This window comes from Cyphomyrmex costatus, unplaced genomic scaffold (genome assembly GCF_001594065.2).
Source record: "Cyphomyrmex costatus isolate MS0001 unplaced genomic scaffold, Ccosl1.0 scaffold388, whole genome shotgun sequence".
NCBI classification, from domain to species: Eukaryota; Metazoa; Arthropoda; class Insecta; order Hymenoptera; family Formicidae; genus Cyphomyrmex; species Cyphomyrmex costatus.
In genome coordinates, this window is record NW_017278079.1 from 54044 (window position 1) to 78571 (window position 24528).

Sequence of the window (24528 nt, forward strand, 5' to 3'; positions counted from 1 at the left end):
CTCTCTCTCTCTCTCTCTCTCTCTCTCTCTCTCTCTCACTCTCTCGCTATGAGAGAGAATCGATGGAGAGCTTTCTCTCTTTCTCTCCAGCGATTGAACATTAAATCACGTTTCAAATCGCGATAGTGTACCCTTTTAAACATTCTCGTCTTGGAAAGAAGATTTCGTCTGAATTTTGCACAATTGAACAGAAATCTAGATCACCAAAACTTTTCTATACTCGCCAAGAACCGCTCGATTCGAATCACGATCGCATTCGATGACAATCGAAAGGGTTCGGACGCGTCGTCGCTGAATGTCGTGCGATTCTAGTTCGCTGTGACGAGCCGGCTTGGCTTGAGATTATTTTAGGAATCTGACGACACACGGCATGGTGCGAGGCGAGGCATCGCGTCGCGCCACGTCGTCAATTACGTTGGTCGCCGATCGAGAGAACGAGCGAGCGTTTTCTCGCGGGGACAATTACCGAATTTTAAAAGGCATCGCGTTACGATCCTCCAGCAGGATCTCGCGTTACCATGCTGTACTATTTTTCTGGTCTAATTGTGCCCGTCGTTGCTGTATCCTCGCACCGGTGAAGTCTCAACGATCGCCTCATTTTTTTTTCCGCGCCACGGAAATTTATTCGCGCGACCGCCGTTCGTTTTGCGAACGCCGTCGCGACGTGACATGCACAAGACGCGCTTCGATCGCCCTACAGAAAGAAAAATCTCTTGGCGTAGTTCTGATTTACGGATAAAATAAATATAAGTAAAACAATCTCTAAATCCTGTGGAATGAAATCTCACTCGAAAGAGTGAAAATTGAGACAGTCTCTGAAAAAGAGTGGCTCAGATTTCAATCTTTAAGAGAGATATTTCATTCTTCAGGGTGAGATTCACTCTAAAAGTTTTAAAGAGCAGTTATATAAACCTCCGCATTGTGTGTGTGTTTGTTTGTATGTAATAATATATTTACACAAGACGATGAGGTCTAATTCGTAAATAGTTGGAATATACGAATTCAATTGCAAAAATTCCATGAATAAAAGTTCGAGATATTTAGAAATATAAAATTAATATATACTAGTGCTAATAAGTCTAGTAAATAACAATTGCAGTTACATATTTAATAAAATAATTAATAAGAAGGTTAAATATTTGGATATAAATTGGTCTCCAACAACAACATGGAAAGAGTAATTTTACTGAAGTAAAAATTTAGTTAAATACAGGTCCGAAAATAAATTTGTTGGATCATCAAAATTATATAGGACATTCAAGCTGGTTGTTAAAATGTCAAAACTTTTTGCTGCGTTGCTTATTATGTTTGAGCGTTCTACATCATTATTTTGATTGAGTAAAATTATTTTCAGGTACATATATATTTAAATTTTTAGATACTTCAACAAAATTGCTCTTTTCATGTGTACGTAGTACAAAGAAATATAATTTCTGTATATTTCATTTATACTTCATACTGCATCGTTGATGTCACAAATTTCGACCAAAACGTTTAATTTTTTTATATGTATTAGTTATTCATTATTTTATAAAGTATAACTGTTGTCCGTGCTAGATTTTTAGTAATTCTAATCTTGTATAATTATTTCAATCTCAAGAGTCTTGTTTGTAAAATATTTATGAAAGTATACGCCGTATAACATGATCTTGATAAAGATTGAGTATCGTTCGCGTTTAATAAAAAATTCTTTTGGTAGAGACTTGGCTTAATATTTTCTGCATAGAGCAATATAATCAATATACATTTCGCTCATTCACTACAACAACATAACTAAAAAAAAGGTTTTCTAGAAAATAAGTTTGAATGTTTTGAACCATAAAATTTTGCGATATTGATTTTAAAATTTAATTTTAAAATAATAACATATTATAGAAGAATAAAATATGATTTTTAAAGCTGTTATTTTCTTTATGATTTCACACTCTTTTTTTTATAAATTAAAAAATGATAATTTTCGAGTTATGTCGTAGCAGATGAGTTATTTATTTCTTTTAGAAATAATTTTTTGTACTCGAGTAAGATGATAAATTCCTCCTTCATCGTAAAATAGTCCGTCGTATTAAGAGCATACATTTTTTTTATAAATTATAAACTAATCTTGATAGAATGTTACACGTAATTTACGTTTTTCAATGCGTGAAGTACAATCTTGCGCGAATAATGTATGACGTGCGTCGTGACGTTTCTTCTGCGCGGAAGAATAGCGCGACGCGTCACGATATTCTTTGACCCGATGCATACTGATCGCATTAAATATGCAGAGTGTTCATGCATTTCTGCTGTCTATCGCTTTGTTTATTGATAAATAACTCGGCGCATCTCCACGAGAGACAAGCGTTTTTAAGTAATAGGCTGCATCCTGTAACTTTGTAGGATCTCTATATTTAATATTCTTCATCCTTATGTGTGTGTGAGACGGTGTCTGTCTGAGCGGACTCCACGAGTGTAATACTTTTACGTCGTTATGAAAGCAGATCATAATTCTTTGATTGTCTCGTTTACCGAGACCTTGAACTTTATTGAACGTATTTAATCAGTATCCTCCCCCCACAAGCAGTTCAATTAGAAAAAAAGAAAATCAATTGCTTGCATCCTTCTGACAAGACGCGTAGGCGACGCGGTCTGGGAAAGGAACGACGTTGCTCTTGATCCCCAATGGATGATCGGTCGGAGTACTCGTTAAAGTGAATTATAGACCCAGCGGAATTATCTGCTGGTGTAGTCTTCTAGTCTGGTTTTGCGATGACAGGTAATACATCTTTTACTTCACGACGATCATAAGATTGAAATTTTCAGATTGTCATTAAAGAGAGCCCCTGTACCAGGTCTGTCCAATTTTAGCTCTGGAATTAAAACGCAAAGCCATTGAAGCAAAAAAAAAAATCAATGTGATTAAATATTCGGGGACTGTAAAGCGTTGATACGCGCCTGAGCGATACTTATCACCATTTTACAATCTCCGAAAGCTTACATTGATTTTTTTTTGTGTCAATGGCTTTTCATTTTGGGGTTTGGGAACTAAAATTGGACAAATCTGACCTATATTTATACGATAACTGTACGGTCCTTATTATAAAGTGCAGTCATTTGTTTTAGGTAGCGCTGTTTCCTTTACATTTATTTGCTTTTTCAAAAGTCAATTTTGTCTTTTATTTTGATAATATGACGGGAAATTTCTTTTTAATTAGCCTTTCAATATCTAATGTTGCACTAAAGAGCTAATGTTACGAAAACAACCGACAAATTTATATGCAGAGAGAGGCATACACAAGTCTAAGCAGAACAATAAACGTCGCAATAACGTTAAAATGAATCGTGATTAATTGAAAAAAAGTGACTTTTAATGACTAAATTTGCGGCTATTTTGATGTTATGGTGACTTGTGCTTTGAGAATTATCTCAGATATACTGCGCAAGAAAATTTCAGTTCTTAATGCGCAGACTTCTGACAGTCACAAATTAGTTTAGAAATATTTAGAAATATAAAAGTCCTATAAAATTTCAGATTCGCCCTTTATTTTCTCTAAAAAAATTAAGTCACCGTACCCATACTGTAACTCTTAACGACTGTGTTGTCGGTGTCATTATATTGTCGTTGCACAGATTTTATATATGTATGATAAAAAAGATACGCATAGTAACAATTTAATGACTGTGTCTGTGTCATTAACAGTTATAGAATAGGAGCCCAGTATCTGTATTCTGTAACTCTTAATGACAGTTTGTTATTGTTGTATTGTCGTTGCTCAGCTTTTTTTTTTACCAAATATGATACATGCGCAACAACAATATAACGATACCGACAGTGTCTTTAAAAGTTGCAGAATCGGGATTATTCTCTTCTTAATTCTCGAAAAATATCGCAAAAATATTGTAATACGCGGAAAAGAATTTTTTGATATTTGTAACTATATAGTTACACATGTTACTTAATTATGATTATTACTGCTCTAGATAATGTTAGTAATAATAACTATACGTATAGTTATATCAATAAATATATATAATTGGCAATCGAAGATGTCTGTAAATTATATAGTTAAGATAATAGTAATTATAATTATTTTTATGATAATAACTACAATTATTAATTTTCGGGTTATTAATTTGTAATTTTCCAACTATATTTATTAATAGAATTATATTTGTAGTTACTGCTATACAACATTATAGCAATAATAATCATAGATATAATTACAAGTACCAAAAATTTTTTGCTCAACATACGTTACATGTATTGTGTAGACTTTTGATATTTTTCGAGAATAAGGCCTCGGTCCTTTCCAACAAGTGGAAACGCAGGAATTCCGTCGTTATAACGCGATCCTTGACGATTACACTCGATTTATCACGCATTATCCACCACGCGTTAAATTTGCCGCTCACGCGCAGCAGATTATGACTACGCGCGCTCTTGTTTTACGATGATACTTGTGCGCTGAAATATTGTCATGGTATATTGTGACTGTTCGTTGGTCGCTGGTAATGCCCCGATATCTTGTGCGTTATTTGTTTAATTAGTATCTAGCCCATTAGCTGTCTTTCGAGATGATCATTTGCATAAGAATATTCAAAGAGTGTCTAAACGAGCGTTTCAAGCTGTCGACGTTTGAATGCAAGAATCTCAATTAAGGACTCGGCGTATAATCAGACGAGATGTGACTCGCGTGAAATCATTTTTCTCGCTATTTTACCCATTTTCCTCGAAAAATCCTCATATCTTTTTACGTTTCACTTTATATGTATATATAGCCCTCAAAATAATATCGCAGATTACTTAGCATAATTTCTTTATTATTATTTTTCGATTATCATTTAGCAGGCTAACTAATATCAGTACGATCGAGTAGGAATAGCAAAATATTTGACGGTACACAATATATGTTACAACAAAATTGTTACACTAAGAAAAAGAAAGATTGCAATTACCATAATTTTATTGTAATTTAGTCTCTCTCGCACACACACACACAGTGCCAAATATATGTTTGATATAACTATAAATATAGTTATTAACTTTATAGCAATAATAAAAATGGATCTTTTAAAAAAATATTATGTTATATTATCTGAACATTTAATCGAAATTATTTTACTTAATATTTGATAGTTATAACCAGATTTCTTTTTAGTGTATCTTTTCTTTTTTCAAATATAATTTTATATAGGTATATCTTTTAAAGATTTGTTTGGTGCCAAGCTAAATATACGAAACGTTTAATAATTTTTATAGTATATTCGTAAAAATAATGAAAATTAACGTAGGTTACGAATGACCTATCGTGTGTAATAAAAGATCAGAATATCATATCGTGTGTATACTAATAAGGGTTAACTACGTTGTTTTCTTTCGTGGCTGTTCTCTTTCTGACGCCGATGAATGAACCTCGTGGCACAATGCGTTTATCTGAGAATTAATGACTCAAAGATTGCGAAATGTGCTTCAAGATCTCTTCCGTGACGGCGCCGATCTTATCGCACTCTCGAGCTCAAGCATCGTCTGATTAGCGTTACAATGTGCGACACGCGTGCGTAGCTGGCTATAGTCATCGACTCTACAGATTCTTCAAAATAAACACCGGAGTTTGCACGTGCGATTAACATTATATATCGCTCACGAAAATTATTCTTTCTCGTTAGCAGTCGATATTTGCTAGCGATTTTTTTTTTCCGATTGCGAAGCGTACTAAATCGGTTCGGAATTCTTCGAAGTATATCTAAAAATACTTTTTCGCGCGAGTTTAGGAACTTATATCGAGCAATCGACACAATCGGTCTTTTGCTTACGTTTCTACGACTTCTATGACATTTCAATTTTCCACTAAATGGACGGAACGCGCGAGTCTCGGGATCATGCTCTTCAATTAAATATTCCCTCATGAATTTTCGATGTCAACGGTGCGGTCGATAACAGTCTTCCCACAATCCCAGGCATACGCCGTTCGAATGTACGATAACAATATTACTCCGTCTCATCCGAAGCCTTGCAAAATTCTATTTCGTATAGGAATATATAGCTAGATATTTACAGTCCGAGTTTATGAATATTTAGAATATGATATGCATCGTGTGCGACTCAGGAAGAATCATTAGCTTTATTTTCATATCTTGACATTGAAAATAGCAATCAAACTGCGCGTGATCTTTGTTTTTTAAATAGATATATATCTGAACACATTATCACTGCATATGTTATTTTTTAGTATGGATTGTGAAATATTATGCGTGTGTTAAGCTTATTTTTCACTGATTATTCAAACAACAGTTTTAAAATAATAATTCGATTTTAGAAGTTGGAGAGTATTAATTCTGATTTTTAAACTCTCCGTCTATATTCTATATCTTTTTCAAGCAAATTTTCACTCTCAAATCTCACTCTTGCTGCATTCAGCAGAGTCAACTGATTAGTAAGCATTCCTTAATATTAACATCATTTGTCTCTATACAAATGCTTCTACCCGATATATCGTTAATTTAACTAAAACAACGGAGTTTTGAACAATTTAATTAAAGAAAATGTATTTTTGACTCAAATTTAGTTTATTGTTTATCAAATGTATACATTAATGCATACATTAATGGATATTTATTATATTTTAAAATTATTCATAAAAAAAGGATTGATTTACACTCGGGGAAGTTAAAAGTACTTAATAAAATATTCTTTAATTCAAGGAGTTAAATTATCATTGCTTCTTCGATATTTAACAATGTACAGGAAGGATTAAATAATTGGAGATTAGACATAATTCGACATTGCGAATTTAACAGTGTCTACTATAGCGATGATTCTGAATGTTCTGTATCGCTCGCTCGCTCGTTCAATCGCGCCGGGTCCCGTGCGACGCGGCGGCTCGTCGGTTTACGGCTGCTGGGTGGTGTGTAATAATAGACGCAAATTCTCATTTGGCCGGTCGGCCAACTACATTTGGCTCGGCCGCGGTCCACTGTTCGCTACGTGGCGGGTCCGGTTGGCCGATGGCGAAATTTTTGTTGACTTTACGAAAGAATAAATAAACAAGGAGGGAGCCCGCGCGCGACCGTCTGCTTTTGTTCTCGCTCGGATCCTTTTTTTTTTTACTACTACGCGCGTGGTCCTCTGTTCTCTCTTTCCGCCGTTGCCGAAGTACTAGGCCGGGCCGCGCGTTTTATTTTCGTGGACGACGAACCGGCTGAGTCGCGCAGCCGCTCTTTTGCGACTCGTTCTTCGTCTAGACGGTATTTATGGAAAACTGTATACGTGGGAAGAATAAGAAAGACTCTTGAATTAATCTCCTGTCGTTATCATTTCTTAATCATTTTATCGTAAAAATTAAGAACGAGGTAACTTGACTGAAATGTTATTTATCTTAACGAAAAGCCGTTGTAGATGCAATTTATATTTAACACAAGAAATACCGAAAGACCATTTTTATTTTTTTTTTTTTTAATTAATATTTTTTAATACTAATATTATATTTTTTGCGTAAAAGATAGAATTCTGAAATTTTTTGACTTAATAATTATATCGTGTACGCTCTGATGAAATATTTGATTTCTTAACACTTTTCTCTTTATTTTTATAATAATTTATTTTTTTAAGCAATAATAAAAGGAAAATGGGTCAATAAAAAGCATATGATTACATTATTATTTTTTTTAGTAAGTAAGAAGCATTGGTACTTTTAGTGTTAAAAATATTATATCTTCATATAGTTGTAAGATCATTTAATCAAAGATTAATGATTTTCCGTTTTCACGAGGATATTTTATAACTAATTGATTTTTTCCATTTTTATGCACGCATGTAATAATCGAATCATGTAATTATTCCCCGTAATATAATCAGTTATATAAACAAAAGAGCTAGACTTCTTAGGTACTATAAAAGAAATTGAGTGTTATAAAAGAACTGTTAAGTTCAAGCATATTATATATTAGGTTTATTTTTTATTGTTGCACTAAGCACGTATTATGGAATTGTTCGGAATGGATTCCACACACACAATCGAAATTGTTCAATTATTCTCTAAATTTCTATTGTGTTTTCTATAGCAAAAACGGAATAACTCCAATTGGAATCCGTTCTGAATAATTCTATAGTACATTTACTTTGTACTAGATCTTTTCTTCTCGTTTTTCACCAGATGTCGAACATGTATCTATTTCACTTCAACATTTAAGTAATTAGAGGGTAGCTACAGTATCTTAGAGGTATAGCTTTCTTTAAAACTTTATTCTAGAAAAGAAAAATAAAAAAAGCATTACCTAGAAGTCTTAAAGTTCATTATTTTTATATTTCTCTTTCATAAAGTATTTTCATATAAGTATAATTAATTATAACATGCTACACTGTTAGATATCAAAGGAGCAATGGTAATCCAGTTCCTTGAATCGAGTAACATTTTTTTGTTACTTTTCACTTCCATGTGTGTCAAAATGTAAATCAATTTATTTCTGTGATTAGTTTCGAAGCAAACAATGTTCATATTAATGCACTTAATAAATAATAAATTAAATTTGAATCTTTAATACAACTTTTTTAAATTAAACATTTGACTCTATTGTTTTAATTTTTATGACATATTGAGAATAGGAGCAATAACGATCTATAAAAATGATTAAAAATAACTCAAGTTGAATATAATTTTTCAATATAATATGATACTGTGAATTTAACAATATATTAAAAAATGTAAATATAAATTAAAATTGTTTTAATAGATGTTTTCTGAGCATTTATATATTTGCGTAGCTATACTTATCTGTTCATATATAAGTACAAATAATATTTAAATAACAATGTAATTAAATAACAATATTTAAATAACAATGTACATTTTTAATATTTAAATGTTAAATACAAAAAGTATATATTAATTCACAGCTGTAAAAACAGATGTATTATTTCTCGTGGAATAATATACGTGAGGTCTGCACTTTTTTTCAATCATCAAGATTACACTGCAGAATTCTTGGTAGTGAATCGGATGCTGTTTCGTGTAGGCGCCACGGTACGGCGGATAGTTTGTTACTATACATTTTGTTACAATGAGTACTCTATGTTTCGCGATAAACATTTACGGCACAACGATAATCCTTGTAGGAAGTGCGGTCGGCACATTGTAAACAAGTCGTGTGCAGCATCACGGCGGGACGAAAGTGTGTAAACTCTGCTGTACAATACAATGCCGGCACGTACTCGAGCGTCGCGACGAGGTATGTCGAAGATTATCGAAGTCTCGCTGAAGTAGCTTCTCTTCTCCTGGAAGTCCTACAAATTCTCGCGAGAAACGTTAACATTGCGTTCCCACGCACCAATTTCTTAATAGCTAACCTTTAAAGGGCACAGATCTGTTTTTAAAACTTTCTAGCTTTTTCTTAAGCAATATCTGTTACAATTAATGATTTCATTGTATTGTTTGCTTCAAAATTTAAGAATAGGTCTGTTCGTGTTTGCAACTTTTTACACTCAATGTCTTTGCTTTTTCTTTTCTCAACATTTGAATATATATATTTATCTTGTTTCGAGTGCAATAATTTTTGAATATTTCATGCAACGTGAGTTGAAACCTATTGTTCCAGCGTTACTATAGTGACTGACTCTCATCCTGTAAAGATTAAAGGATAAACGTACTCTGATTTCCTTGATCCATTTGAAACCGACTCTTTCGAATCAATCCATTTTAGAAATACTTGGAAGAACCTTCTCCAGATTTATTGCATAAATCTTGATGTCCAAGGTATTTCACGTTATTTATATGCGAAGGAAGAGACTTGAAATATTACATACACGAGGTTAAGCATCCGCATCCCCCCTTCTCCCAATTAACCCTCGTAATTTCTAGGAATATAATTATACGGTAGGCGTCCTCGCTGTTTCGGACACATTGTCGTTTGCAAACCCCCGGCGCGTTCGACATTTTGCAGAACATGAACGAGAAGGACTGGCTTGTGTTACGCATACATAAATAAATTGGCGGTTTGGGATGAGAGCGGGCAGGAAATTAAAACCCTCAATTAGTGCAACCTTGTAACCTTGTCAGCGAGTTCCTCCTACGGAGATCGATACGATTGCATATATACATATAATATATACAAGATGTTCAGTAAAAACCGTAGCAATATTTAGGTTTTCACAATATATGCTTACCTAAAGACTAAAGGTTACCAAAAAATTCATGAATGAATTTTACTGATGAATCTTTTGGTAACCTTTAATCTTCTGGTATATATTGTGAAAAAGAACTTTAAGAGTAGATAGATTCCTATTATTACATTCCCATTATTTCCATTATTTCAATACGAAAATTCCAGTATCAAAATGTCGAGGCTGTAATAGCTTTTGAATTATAAGTACTTAAAGTTAGTGAATCATAAAGTTCGCGCGTTTAGTACACCGATTCTGTAATTATATATAATAAAGTTTTATAGGATGGTATTCATAATCAGTTCTTGTTTCGAGATCGTCTTAAGTAATATCTTAATATGTTAATACGGCTTTGTGATTAGCTTATGACATTTTTTAAGACTGTACTTACGACGTTTTCTTAAATACAAGGACCGACTATGAATATAAAAGCCTGCCTGCCTTAATGACAAATTGGTATTATTATCATGCGCAGCTTTTATTGTTTATAATATCTACGATAAAATATAACGACATCAAAACTGTCGTTAAAAATTATAGAATTAAGTGGGTAATTGAATACTGATGTGGTTGGCATTTAGCGTTGTATCATACCTGAACGAGTAAACTTTAAATGATTTGCTAACTTTAAATACTTATAATTAAAAAATATAGACTCGTTTTGGTATTAGGATTTTCTCGTCTCAAAATCTTCGGAATAAAAGTGATCCTACACGATCAATAATACTGTCATTAATAAATGACAATATTACTAATTGTGTGTAGTCAATATTGATGGATTGACTAGATAGAATATTGTGATTTGGATTTTCATTCTTGAGTATTAGTATCTTTTATTAGAATCCGTGTCACAGTATGTCACAGTGTAATATTTAGATACACTGAGAAAAATGGTCTCGTTAGATTAAACTGTAATTTTTATGAAAAATGGACGAATCAGAATTTTGTGGTTAAATCTACTAAAATTCTGGTTGATATATATAATTATTTTAGTATAAAAATATATAAGAATTTTCTAGTAAGATTTTACAGAAATATTATATCAACCATTCTGTTTGTCTCAACTAGAATTCTAATAAATTTAACCAGTAAATTCTGATTCGATCATTTTCAACCAGGTTCCAGTATAATGTACGTAAAACTAAAGTAAAATTGTCAATAATATTGATCGTGTAAGGTTAAAATGTTAAAAATATTGATGCATTTTATCAGTATTATTACTGATTCAATATTATCGATCAGTATTTATTGACTGTGTAGGGTCACCTTTAGCGTTGTTACGGTCTTTACTGATCACCCTATATATGTATATATCGAGAAGTAGCACGTTTATCTTGTCAAATCCTGTTAAAACTGCTGAGAGCAAATCGACTCTTTATTTAATCGTGTTACTCGGTCACCTTCCGCTGAGAGAAAATAATTAGTGTAAGGATTATCGGAGAGAAAAACCATGCGCGCGCGCTATGTGTATGCGACAATAATATCGATACCTGCGATACCTCTTTCTGATTTCTCTCGCATGGCTTACCCGGATCACTTTTCAACCACGCACATCCGCAGCTCATAGTTTCTGGTAGTCCAGTAAAACTGATCTCCGATTTGGCAGGGATAAAAATTATGCGTGAAACGAGCGAATCGCGAAATTAGAACGTTCTGTATGCTGGAAATAAAATTTTATATTTATGATGATTAAGCTGGATTAGTCGATTCAGCTCTACTCTCGCCGCGGTGAATGAACTTTAATCCTGGCCGTGAGACTCGATTTTTTTCATTCGGAGTCGCGTTTCGCAGAACATATTTTTTTCTCTCATAGAAACGACGGCAACAGAGAGTGCCGTAGTGGGTTTATGTAGGTAACTCGATCGATCGTCCGTTATGGATTTTTGACTTTTGTTCGGATTTCCGGCTGAGAAGCGGACTCTAATCCGCGCGGCCTCGCACAAATCTGGCCGCATTGGAGGGGAAGAGAGAGAAGGTCATACCTTCATTTAGCGGTACCGTCTTCTCCGCAACGAAACCAGGCCAGCCGACGCGAAGGGCATACGAATTCATTACGTGGTCCGCTTTTCGATCCACGGAATATCTGATCTAAGGCAGCTCCGGCTGGCAGAATCCATTTTTCCACTTTTTCCGTGGTTGGCTCTTAACCCACTTTTACAATCCGTATTCGGTGCGTCCAAAATGTGGGGAGGGAGAGGAAAATATATAACAACGGTTCATTTATGTGTCTTGAACCGGAAACGATTTATTCTCCGTCGTATTTTACCCTCAAATAGAAGAGCAAGGTTCAGCAAACTTTACGATTTGGATATTTCATTAAGAAGAATCCCAATGAAAGGAAGATGTATAACGAGCACATCTCTCTCGCTAATTAATTAATTTTATTAGTGTATTTTATTTGCTTCCTTATTGAATTATATTAAGCGAAAATATAAAGTACGACAGTTCCATGACACGGAAAGAAAGGTTTCGTGTAAATCTAATATTCGGCTAAATCTGAAAATAATTATATAGGACGCTGAAAACTATTTGCCAGAATGTTAAAAAATTTTTTGCAGGATTGTCATTAATGCTTCAAAGGATGACGGTCTATTTTTTAAATCTTTTCATTTTCTTAATTAAAGTTTTTTACAATTTATTATTTCGTTGTATGTTTTTGTCTTAAAATGTAGCACTGTTTCAATGTTTTTCTTGTCCTGTAAAGGTTTTACGTAATTCTACGTAATTATTTTGATGGACTAACAAAATTATTTTCTGTCAGATCTATAGCTAATTGTAGACACTTTAGCAAAACTGTTCTTTTCGTATATATTTGATGATGTTGGTATAACGATGGGACGTTGAATAATTAATAATTAAGAAAATGAATAAAACCATTGATTGTTCGATGCATCTTTTGCCACCTCTTGTGCGAAATTAGTCTCGTACAAATTAGCTTCGTGTTCGAAGGAAACACGGATATCTGACGATCGCAGGTCAATGGGCCCTGCGAACGAGAGCGAATGAGAGGGCTGCTTCCTTTTCTACCTTGGCAATTATCGGAAAACTGGCGACGGTACCCTTAAACGATTTGAGAGGACGATGGATTGATTTCTCGTATATATTTTCTTCATTTTCGTGCGTTTCCCTCGTTTCAACGTTGAGTAAATAACTGCCAGTGCCCGTTTGCGTTTCTACCTCTTCTCGTCGGCCGGCCGTCAGCGCGCGTTTGCCGCAATTTGTGATTGCACCGTAGATTCTCGGAGCACAGGTAGGCACTAACGAACTAATTGTCCCATGTTATTTTCTTCGCCGCGCTGGGCTTTTCTGTTCTCCAGCCTGATCACCCTATTCTCACCGGACTAACAACGGGGACATTTGAATTTGAATTAATTCTTGACATCTGTATAGTATCTTCCCTGCGTTTCTAAAACCTGAGACGCAATTGAAAAGCACAGACAATATGGACGGGAAATAACAGATTTCAACCTACCAGAAACCGTGTACTGGAAAACGAGTTGTTTTAATTGGAATTCTGATTGAAAATGGACAAATCAGAATTTTCTGGTTGAATCTATTATAAATAATTCTTTTTCTATTTCACTGTATCCGACTGCGATAATTACTTTAATTTCTATGTAACATTCGTGTGTATCGTTTTGTAATTATTGAGGATAATCTAAAAGCGTGGAGTTGAAATTAATTTTAAATATTTAATAAAAAAACTTACACATGAATACCTAATGTCGGCTCTGATTGGCATTTTTACTTTTATGTATTATAATTCCATTAAGAAAATTAATCCTATTTTTAATTAAAGCAGATTTTAATGCTTAAGTAGTTCAGTGTGAATTTATATACATATTTGATTCTGCAAATTACACACTGAATGTTTTTCAGACTTGAAATGCAGTCGTGGACAGAACTAGAGTAGTAATATCACATATTAAATTGGCAAATAATTTAATAATTTTTGATGTTAATAAGAATCTTATAAGAATATTAATAATGTGTTTGTTAATGAGAATCTTTTAAACTGCGGGTAATTTATTGCGAGAGATATTACCTTAGCCAAAATTCGAAACTGGATTTTCTGTATTCCGTGCATGCGACCAGAAAAAATGTTGAATATCGAACACAAAATTTTTAAATTATAATCTCATTATATTAAATTAATACTCGAGCATGTTACAAATTTAACACAAAATTTTAACAAGGGCGTGAATGGATCGTTTCCAACAAAAATACAAATTATATTTTACCGTGCTAATTGATAACCAGAATTCCGATTGATATAATCTGAATCTTGTAGTTCATTCGTTTTCAAGTAATTGTTTTCAGAGTGTGTTAGAATACCGGTTGGTTTTTAATGGATTGAAAACTTTCATTTCTTATTCTCACGTTACCTGTGCTTTTTAATTATGTCTCAGATTTAATGTTTCTCGCAGACGAACTTGAAACTTGACGCATTATCAATGGTAAATCAGATGATTGCATGAATGTTTTTTGCGTTAAGTCTCAAAGGCACACAAATAATTTTCCGATAAAAAAAGCCCAGAGAAGCGAACTATGATATACTAATTGCGTCAGTGAAGGACTTTAAGTTGAAAAGCAAACTGTTTTTCTCATCATTTGATTTGTTATTCGTGGAAATGTTGCGTAGCGTGTACACGTGATCTTTGTGCATTATTTTTCTGTTAGACAATTATTTTTAGAAAATACTTTTTAATTGAGAAGAACAGAAACTGATAAACCTTTTCAAGAGTAAATATTCTAGCTTAAATATTCTAACGTTTCTGCAGTTTCTGTAGTTTATGTAGCATACAGTAGCGCAATTATAAGTTAATTCTTGAACTATATTGCAATATATGTCAAGAGCGGTCTCTTTCATTACACGGAACCGCGCGCGGACAATCGTCTCTCACCTCCTCTACCCCATATTCATGCATCAACAGGTGAATGATCGTCCTTAGTTTTCCGCGGTGCGTGTTCTCTTCCGGACAATGTCCCTGTATTTCTTTTGATAAGCGACGACCGAGAAATAAGAAGTAATCGTCTCTCGTTGTCGGTCAAAATGACGGGACACCTATGCCTTTGGAGGACGACAGAAGTACGGATCAGAAGAGGCGAGAGATGGGGTCGGAGAATAGATTGAGGGAGACGAGGAGACGACGCGAGGGCGAGATAGCAGAGGGTGCGAGGAAAGAGAAAGAGAGAGAGAGAGAGAGAGAGAGAGAGGCGGAGGGAGAGAGAGACAGGCGGGGCCCGATCAATACTCACGGCCAACCCCGTAGTAACGCATAGATTACCTTATTCATAGCGTATCGTTATGTGTTGCTTTCCTACAACCTGTATTTAATAACGAATTGAAAAGCTCGTGATTTGAAGAGAATCTGCGCGAAACCTTTTTGGAATTCTCTCGAGGTTTCGTTTCGTTCAGTCCACAATTCAGCTTTTTTTCTCATACAGAGAGAACAATTTTACCGAAGTAAACATTTACCTATAAATACAGATTCGAAAATAATTTTGTAGAAATCTAACGCAATGAACAATACTGCAAAAAGTTTTGACATTTTCAGTAATCAGTTTGAGTGTCTTACATAATTATTTGGATGATCTGACAAAATTATTTTCAGATTTGCATCTACAAAGCTAAAATTTTACATATTTCAGCGAAACTGTTCCGTCTGTGTTGGAGAGACGTTGACGAAGATTTGCTCAGTTATGACGCACACATAACTGAGAATTAAAGTGTTTAATATTTGTGACTATATAATTGCATAAAATAATTACTGTTAAGAGCTCTATTTTTATAGTTATTACTGCTGTAATCTTAGTATAATAATTATATACGAAAAAGATAGTTTTGCTGGAGTATCTAAAGATTTAGCTAAATACAAATCTGAAAATAATTTTATTGCATCATTAAAATAATTATGTAGAATACTCAGATTGATTGTTAGTATGTCAAAATTTTGGCAGCATTGCTTATCATGCTTAAACTTCTTACGTAATTATTTTGATAATTCTGTTGTTTTCGGATCTATATTTAGCTAAAAATTTGTAGATACTTCAATAAAATCATTTCTTCCCTGTAATTCTAGATATACCAAAAAATATATTAGCCTCAGAAATGATTATAAAGTTATAATCATTGTTGTTAAAATCAATTATATATTCTTTTTTATATGTAGAACTATAAATATATTTTTTCATGCAGTTATAATCACAAATAATTTTCTGCCAATTAAAATTTATAGTATTGTATTTTTGTTTATTTTTTATATAATGATGATGAATACGCAAATCAAAATGCACGAAATCGTCTATATATATATTTCGTCGTCGTTATTTTTGAAGTTATTTCAATGTAACATTGTATGTTCATCGCATCAACGTATGTCACGTGTTGGAGCTTATCGTCGCTTTAACGATCCGAACGAAATCCAATCCGATCTTCATTATAAACAACAGGCAAATTAGCGTACCATTGATTCGTTTTTCAAACACTGTGACACACTGTCTCGTTCATTTTGCTCTTTCATAAAATTGAGCCCTCGAGCTTTTAATTTTATAAGCTTATTTATATATAATTGTCACACGAGAACTTTCGTAAGATTTCACACCCTCTTTCATTATGACCATCATATTATCTATCGTCGTATCATCTCGTTATAATATCTTTTTATTTAACCACTGTTATCACACGAAACGAAACGCGAGGCATCTCGCTTTATATCGCTGGCTTAGATCGAATAAAAGATTTATAGCGACATCCTGTATCTCCTGACAGACTTAACTAGCGAGAAAAGGTCGAGGCGGTCGTCCGCGGTAAGCCGCAGGAGGAAACGTGTTATTTCTCCTCGTATTAAGGGTTTACGCATCCTCACGGGAAAAGCGTCACGAGCTTCATGCATCAGCGTGCGTTTTGCATAAGATAAATAAAGCGCTGTTATGTACGCCACGAGATGGCAGAGATTACAACGAGCAGGAGCAAGTATGAACTATCAAGCAAGCTATCAGAAGCAGGATAGGTTTTGTTACAGTAAACAATAAGATGTTCACCGGTTGTTAAAAAAGACAATAAAGTGAAAATTCGAATTTAGTAATTTACAGGCAAAAAGTATTCGTTTAGTCAAAGAGAAAATATCTTTTTAAAAAATTTCACTTTTATAAAAAGAATATTAATTAGCAATTCATTAACAAAGAATAAAATAAACAGTATACAATGTATACTATACATAATTATTTTTCTTAAGCTATTAGTAATTAAAATATATTATCTTACTAATAAGTGAAAATAAACAATTAATTATTTAGACAAAGAGTGTTCGTACAGTTTGACAAATTTAGTTTTTAAAGTCATGAACACGATTATTTTCACGAAGTTCTTTTGTTTACATTAGAATAGAGTGTCCTCACTTGTATTAATAAATTGTTAATTAATATTTACTTTTCACAAATAGGGCTTATTTTAAATAAAAAAAGTCTCCTTTATACGAATATTTTTTACCATTTATATGTAAAGCGTTTTCTTAAGTTTTATTTCTACGATCTTGTCTCTGTGAGTAATAACATAACATTTCGATTTACGTATTAGTCAATTATATCAATATCATCATGAAAATATAAACAGAAATACTAATAAATTATATTGTCTACTCTGAGAGAAGCGTGTTTGTATTATAATTATAATTGCATAAATTAATTATGACAAATTATGGAGGAGCTCCGTTTCGTACAAACATTTCATCTGAACACTTTTTGCATTTACTATAAAGAACGTATAAAGTTTTTACGAATCTTTATATTTCTACGATAATTTCATCTCTGGTTGGGTGGACAAAACATGTTGGATGCAGACGGAGATTGCGCAAAACACTAAAACTCATTTAAGATTTAATCCGTCACGTTAGACTTGATCCTGTTACGCGTAATGGTTTCGGGAATAGAGGAGAAATACATGAGGGAGATCTAAAAGATGTATCATCTTAAGGGTCTTTCAGAAATGGCTCGACCTTCGGGGTCGGGAATGTCTATTGACACTCCCGAATGAGAGTTCGACAAACTCTAGATTCTTGCATGCTCGGGGAAATTTGAGAAAACGAAAGAGAGAGATAAAGAGAAGAAAAAAAATAGAGATTGCATCCGGCTATTCGCCATAAATTTTTCATTCGACTCGCAACTTCCACCGTTTACATTTATCCCGGATCAATTGTCCGCCCTCTGCGTTGCTGTTACGCGTTGTCGATGTTCACGTTTACGCGTTTACACGATAAAAAGAATTACGTCGCTTTTGTTACGTCTAACTCCCGCCATCACTCTCTTCGATGTAACGATTAGGTAGGAAGTCGCATCTTCTGTGACGATTGTCGTTGATGTAAATATCACTCCGTCATACTTTCGTTTTAAAGGAGATTTATAAGTAAAACGTAGACACATAAAGGAAATATATAAAGGAAAAATAGATGTCGAGAAAAATTGGTTGGCATATTTTTCTGATCTTTAAACTTTATTTATTATGACATAACTGATAAATCAAATAAAACGATAAAATATCGAATATATTTCGAATTACGCGATTTTTAAGCGTGTTCTATTTTTTCCGCGTGTCATTTCTATTTGATTATCGAGACAACAATAAACTACAATGAGTCGTGACCTCGTTTTTTATAATTGTACTTGTAAAACATGACTGAATAATTTTATCGATGGAACAATTACGATAAATCTGAAACCTATAATAGTGATTTAATATGAAGTATTCACACACTAATGGGTTTTATGATAATGATTTTTGATGACGATACACTTTATAGACTTTTTATAAGATTTAGGAGCAACAAAAGTGTTTCTAAAATGCTTGAAATATCGTATTGTTGAAATATTATGTTACGTCTTAATCACGGGGTTATCTGCGCGTAGTCGACAGATAATACATTGACGCAGAATGAACTTAGGGTTATCGATGTAGTATCAAACATAGTAACAGACAAATAAAACGCGTCCTTGATTTGAGAATTAATCTCACATACTTATCGGTGGACGTTTATATTCTCGGTTGTACAATTTACTTTTATATTATCTGACGTTATTACTTGTTTATATATATTAGAAATAAAAACAATCTAAATACAAAAGTATATAAATTGTGGATTCTTATTATCTTTACAAGATTAACAGTAAGGAATATAAATAAGTAAATTGAGCGATAAAGAATTAACGCTGTCATTAGTGTGTATAATTAATTAGTTGTTTAGCGAATTATTGTTTTTGACATATAATAATTTCTCTATATATTAAAAATTCCGAACGTTTCGGTCCGTCTTTAGACCATCATCAGCGGTACATATAATAAAAATATAATTTGATGATTTGGAGAAAGCATCATATTTTAGTGTTTGAATTTTTAACCCTTTTATGCCACTCTGATATGGTATGGCACACTCGGCTTTTATTCAATGCTAATTTCTAATACTTATGTTTCTTAATGTCTAATAATAATATGGTCAATTGTCTAAAGACAATATATATCCGAGTACAAAAAATTTCAGGGCAGAAATAAAAGACTGATTTTTACTAGGTTTTTAAAAAGTTTCAAGTTTTCTTCGGTAATTTTGATTTCTAAGTGTGGAAGGATTATTATTGGCCTACGTTAATTTACATGATTTAATGCTTTACCGTTACGGAGAGCGATATCCTAAGGTGTTTCAATTCGCGCGGTTTTAATTTAGATAGTTATTGTCCTAAAAATGATGAAAGAGATTTATCACAATCCCGTGCATGTCGATGATGGATGAGAGAATGGAATATGAATTTAATAAGTTTGAAATGGCCGTTGATGGAAACTTAAGAGGCGGAAAAGCTCTTAGCAAAGTTTACGAATGTGCTTATATATACACTATATATATGTATATATAAAATTCAATTGTATCTGCGACGATTAGCCACAGAAACATGATTGAACTGTATAATGGTATCCACCCCTTTATCGCGCGTTTCACTTCGCTCCTTGGATCGTCCTTGGATATATCTGCGCCTGGGTATAAATATGCGCGATCAATTTGTCTCTTAACGTGGAAAGGGCATGCATCTCTCTGTCCTGGCGGTACCCCGGAGGGTAACCCATTCCCTGCGCGATCCTTTCTTCCATTCTGCCTTCCGCACGAGTACCTCGTACGAGAGCAGCCTCGAGGGCCACTCTCGCGCTTTCCCCGCGACTCTTCTCTCGCTCCCGAGTGCAGGCTATTTTTCTTTATTGCAGCCGGGTCTTCGCATCTTAGCTACGTGTCACTGCCCCTGCTCTACGACCGCGCCGTTTCCAACAGCCCTCCTTGGGATAACATCTCGCTCGGACAGCCTATTATCGTCGGAATGCGATTGACATTGCAAGATTATTTTTGCAATTTACCTATTCATTAATTTTTGTCGTCAACGACGTGCACACGCATTGCTACACGGAAAATTTATATTAACTTTAACATGTTCCATACGATTCACTCAAATTAATTTAACATAAAATGTATATGTTAGAAACAGATATTATGTAAAAAATTAACATAAAAGATACAACACTGAGACAATTGGTACGCAAATTGTGAAAGTAGATTTCTGCAGTAAAATTAACATAGATAATATGTTAAATTAACACATTTTATTCACTTATGTTAGAATTTAAATTTGAAGTACATTATTTTTACGTTAATTGTCTCTATTTGCTCATAAATTTGTTATTTTAATACTAAAAAGTGCTGAATACCAGCTTATCACAAAATGTTTGAATAACTCTTAATCACTTTATATTAAATGAACATTCGAGTATGTTAAAAATTCGACACAAAATTCCAACAAAGATTCGACTGTTTTCTAATTTAAATAAAAGATAGTTATTATACTACGAATTTTATGACGTTGTTCTGACTTTTCTACTATCTAGTTCTCTCTCTCTCTCTCTCTCTCCTTTATCTGTCTATCAATCTGTATATCTATTTATCTAGCTTTTTATGACTCCCGAAATATAACTAGACTCTAGCGCAAACAAGATTCGGGCGTCGATGCCAATCGTCACTCTAGACGACGTACACGTGAAGATGATTATTTTGCGAAATGGAAACACGCGGGCGGGATAGTTATTGCGACTCGCGGCATTATGTCGCCATGATTGCGCGAACACGTGCACGTGTGTGCAGTCGCGTAATGCGCGACGGGCACCGCGGAAACGCGCGCCAGATGTCGAGCCCACGGTCGAATTAGCACTTTTATTGCCCGGACCCGGACATTTTTCGCCCCGTCTGTTTGTATAAGCAGCCCGCCCCGTCGGGAATGTCGAGTTCTCTGCGAAGAAGCATCCTACATTTCGGCGAGACGTTCAATTTCCATGCGTCGAATTTACATCTCGAAATTTACGATCATGATCGTGGGACTGTTCAAACTTTACTCAACTTTAAGTGCACGGACGTTATTCTTTTTGTCGTGATTTTTTCTTTTTCATTTAAAATTATCATTAGGCAAGTAAACTCTGCTCAAATATTGGAATTTACATTTAAATATATATAGACTATTTAAATTTATAGAGGACCAATTTGTTTCTCACTATATTATGTAAATACAATATTCAGGAATATATATTGATTGCATTAATGTGGTGATTAAACGTTTAAGTGCAGGTGTAGATATTACATAAGTTTAAAAATTGTATAAAGCGAGAATATCGTAATACAAATTAATATAAAAGTTACATCGCTTATTTGCTACAAAAACAACGACATAAATTAACAAATTGTGATTTTTTTTAACTATTCACAAAAAAAAAACAAAAGACAAAAACATACAGAAAGAAAAAAAAAATGGTATTGTAAAAAGTATACGTTCTTATTCCTCTACAATCAGTTATTCCATCAAAATTGCATTTCAAAATTAAAACCACAAAATTTTAATAAAGCGAATGATATATATTTGTTAAGATATAAATAATTAGCGTTAAAACGTGTTATCTCTATCAGACTTTATTAGATAAATGTATCACTTGTAGCGATGCCACGTTGGCCATACGTTTATTTTGAAACCTTCCATTTTTTCGTTATTCATATTAATCCCTTTCAGATGACCGCCGGTGAAAGGTCACCGCTCAATTTACACGAAAGTGTCGCTCCCTTGCCAAGTTCGGTTTCGGAGAGGAAACGTCACGAAAATTGAATTGGCTCTCCCTTCCTCCCCCCCTTCCTTTAACTCCAGTACCGGCCCACGTTTCGCCATTTCCGACGTTTTCTCATGTCCAGACGGATTAATGCCTCGGAAAATCGAGAATCTGCGCCTGCGAGAACCGGATATACCCGTGTCATCTTTAGAATTCGTCTTTCTTGCTTTTTCGATAGTATAACCTTCTGGCCAATATTGATACGTTCTCCTGAAACCATTCACAACAATTTCTTCCCTTTATTTTTCTTTTTTACAAAACGTATGACATTCCGTTTTGGATGATTAAAAAAAAATTAACATTTTCAAAAAATGATATTAATGATGATTTAGATTTTAAATATGTAATCATTGTGCTAATTAAAGACGCGAATGTTAGGATATTAATCACATTATTATGTATACACGTCTTATAAAAGATTATCCTATGTTAGATTATAGATTTAAATCACCTTGTACTTTGGCATACAAGGCGATTTAAATCGATAAAACGTAATCGTGGAAAATAACCGGCGCGCATCTCGATCGAGGGTTAAATTATTTCCCGTTATTGCGAGCCACGTGATTAATCATCCTCGTGTGAGAGCAACGGGAGAGCCTTCTCGGTCTATGTTTTCGACTTCGGTGACTCGGAATAAGGGCCCCGCATCGGTAATCCGTATCAGAGGGACCTATACGATCGATCGACCATGGTGTCCGATCACTAGGCTCGATTCGGTCGGCCACTCCTGCCATTCGGCCTCGGTCGATCCACGATGGTCGACTAAGCCACGGCGAACGGAATGGTTCTTCATCCTGCGACGCTGTACGCGCTCCGTCACCGATCGATACGCTCGCGCCAGCGTAGTAGAAAAGACATCCTGTCTCTCTCTTCCTCCCTTTCCTCTCGTTCCTTCCCCCGTAAGCTTGTGTCACGCGAGCGAACGTCGCTGCTGCAATTCGAGAGAACTCATGGATCGGATTAAGCCTATACTTACAGATCCGTCTGTTTATTACGTCTTCTTTTAAACGATTTAGTGTATTACGGAGGACTTCGCAAAATTTGTATTCGTGCTTCATCTAGTGGAAATTTGGAATCAATTTTCTGTCGATGTGCAACTTTGGCCGCTAATAATTCTTCCTTAATTAACTTTCCAGTTTTAAAACAAAGCTGTAAGACTGACTTTATTTTAATTACACGTATCCTCAGAAATCAATATTGTATCCTGGAATGATATAAAGACTCAAGCTTATGTTTTGGTAGGGTACATCTTAATATTAATTATTGAATTAATCGATGAAAATTAATCCTAATGGATCGAAAGTAAATTGAACGCGAATGAACTGACTTCAGTGATTGCAGCGTGAGTATACGGGAAGGATAATTTTACTGAAGTAGTAGCATAGCTCTACAAATTTAGCTAATTGCATATCTAAAAATAATTTTATTGGACTAATAAAATAATTATGTACGACATTCTGGGTTACTAAAATGGTTACTAAATTTTTTTGCAGCGTCGCTCATATGTATAATTATTTTGATGGTCCAACATTTTCAGATCTGTATCTAGCTAAATTTTTGGATACCTTAGCAAAATCGTTCTCTCCGTGTACAAATCCAAATTTGCATAAGCAAATACGTTTCATTTCTTATCGTCACATCAAAGGGAGAGCGCCCACTATATATTCGTTTCATTCGTAAATATCCGTTCGTGATCGTTCGTCCTTGCTGACTTTGGTTTAAACCCACCCTTAGAAAAGTTCGTGCGCGCTGTAGTTCCGCTCATTTCTTTTCGATTACTTTGGAGTCGTTCCTCGAGTTTTCGTTAATCAACGTCGTGTGTGATTCTTCTTCCAATAAAGGTAGAATTAAACCGCTAACATTAATTCACCCCGATTCGCGTAGATTAACTTCGAAAAAAGAGAACGCGGACAAATTCTTCAACCTCCTCCGCATTATTCCACTTTTTATTTTGCACCGCAAATCTGCATCGAACAACGGCGGCAGTAGCAGCGTGCGCAAATTGAATTTCATTTTTCTCGTCTTCAATCGCCCTGTCGCGCGATACTTTCCGTAGATGCTTCGTACATTAAGCGCATTTCCTGTGATTCATCTCTGACGGATACGCAGCGCGCAGAAATTAACGACTGCTGATCCCTTTTTTCAGTACGATAATACTATTTCTTTTGCGTATATCGCATTATCGTAACATGTCCGACGTAATAATGTAATAATAAGAAAC

At 34.3% G+C, this 24528-nt stretch overlaps 1 protein-coding gene across 1 annotated transcript in view; it reads left to right on the forward strand.

Annotated features, from left to right (window-relative positions):
* Positions 1-24528, forward strand: part of LOC108776804 (serine/threonine-protein phosphatase 2B catalytic subunit 2) — a 164817-nt gene that overhangs the window by 5045 nt on the left and 135244 nt on the right. The gene's annotated exons all lie outside the window — the stretch shown is intronic.